Source organism: Choloepus didactylus, chromosome 7 (assembly GCF_015220235.1).
Source record: "Choloepus didactylus isolate mChoDid1 chromosome 7, mChoDid1.pri, whole genome shotgun sequence".
Classification (NCBI taxonomy): domain Eukaryota; kingdom Metazoa; phylum Chordata; class Mammalia; order Pilosa; family Megalonychidae; genus Choloepus; species Choloepus didactylus.
The window spans coordinates 80,451,690-80,453,737 of record NC_051313.1 but is presented as its reverse complement, the minus strand read 5'-3'; positions in this window follow the sequence as shown (position 1 = coordinate 80,453,737).

Here is a 2,048-nt window from a genome sequence, read left to right as displayed (position 1 = left end):
GGATAGGATGGCTAAATGTCATTAAGATGTCAATTCTACCCAAACTCATCTACAGATTCAATGCAAACCCAATCAAAATTCCAACAACCTACTTTGCAGACTTGGAAAAGCTAGTTATCAAATTTATTTGGAAAGGGAAAATGCCTTGAATTGGTAAAAACACCCTAAAAAAGAAAAACAAAATGGGAAGACTTACACTCCCTGACTGTGATGCTTATTATACAGCTACATAGTCAAAACAGCATGATACTGGCACAAAGATAGACATATTAGTCAACAGAATCAAATTGAGAATTCAGAGATAGACCCCCAGATCTATGGCTGACTGATCTTTGATAAGGCCCCCAAAGCCACTGAACTGGGACCTAACGGTCTTTTCAACAAATGGGGCTTCAGGAGTTGGATATCCATTTCCAAAATAATAAAAGAAGACCCCTACTTCACACCCTACACAAAAATTAACTCAAAGTGGATCAAAGATCTCAATAAAAGAGACAGTACCATAAATTTCCTAGAAGATAATGTAGGGAAACATCTTCAAAACCTTGTATTAGGCGGTCACTTCCTAGACCTTACACCCAAAGTACAAGCAACAAAAGAAAGAATACATATACGGGAACTCCTCAAACTTAGAAGTTTCTGTACCTCAAAGGAATTTGTCAAAAAGGTAAACAGGCAGCCAACTCAATGGGAAAAACTTTTGGGGAAACATGTATCTGACAAAAGACTGATATCTTGCATATATGAAGAAATCCTACAACTCAATGACAACAATACAGACAGCCCAATTATAAAATGGGCAAAAGATATGAAAAGACAGTTCTCTGAAGAGGAAAAACAAATGGCAAAGAAAAAAAAAAACATGAAAAAAATGTTCAGCTTCACTAGCTATTAGAGAGATGCAAATTAAGACCACAATGAGATACCATCTCAGACCTATTAGAATGGCTGTCATCAAACAAACAGGAAACTACAAATGCTGGAGATGATGTGGAGAAATGAGGACTCATTCATTTTTGGTGGGACTGTATAATCGTTCAGCCACCCTGGAAGACAGTCTGGCACTTCCTTAGAAAATTAAATATAGAGTTACCCTTCAATCCAGCAATTGCACTTCTCGGTTACCCTTCAATCCAGCAATTGCACTTCTCGGTATACACCCAGAAGATCTGAAAGCAGTGACATGAACAGATATCTGCACGCCAAAGTTCATAGCAGTGTTATTCACAATTTCCAAAAGATGGAAACAACCCAAATGTCCTTCAACAGATGAGTGGATAAATAAAATGTGGTATATACACACAATGGAATACTACGCAGCAGTAAGAAGGAACAATGTCGTGAAACATATGACAACATGGATGAACCTTGAAGACATAATGCTGAGTGAAATAAGCCAGGCACAAAAAGAGAAATACCATATGCTACCATTAATGTGAACATTGGAAAATGTAAAATAAATGGTTTATAATGTAAAAAAAAAAAAAAAAAAAAAAAGATATCTTGAGATACCCATCAACCTGCCCTTAGAACACACCATCCATCCCCAAAGGAAAATGGAATTGGAGCTGATTCTGCTCTCTGCTGAACCCTGATCTTTCCAAAGACAGACTTAAGTTTCCACCCTAGCTAGGAAACAGCAGAACCAGGCTTCCCATCTGAGCAGTTTGCTCCAGAGCCCATGCCTTTATCTTCTGTGCCAGTCTGCCTCTCTGGATGGGACACTGGAGAAGCTGGAGAGAGCTGGACCTGAAACGGGCACAAGATAGGGCTCATCCACCAAAGGTCAGTCAGAAACATGGGCATCTCAGCAGACCCCAGCAATGATGAGATATTGAGCACTGATGCCCAGACCACCCACTTCCCACCCATCCTTCCTGAGCTTAAAAGTTACTCTGAGGAATGGCATCAAGAAATTGATTGAGTTCTACTCTCCAGTGGATTGACTGCTCAAAGTAGAAATTAAGTGCCGTATCAGAAAAGTAAAGGAGTAACTCTATTTCTTGCTTACCTGCATTGGTGGACTGAGGTTCAGACCTACTGTAATA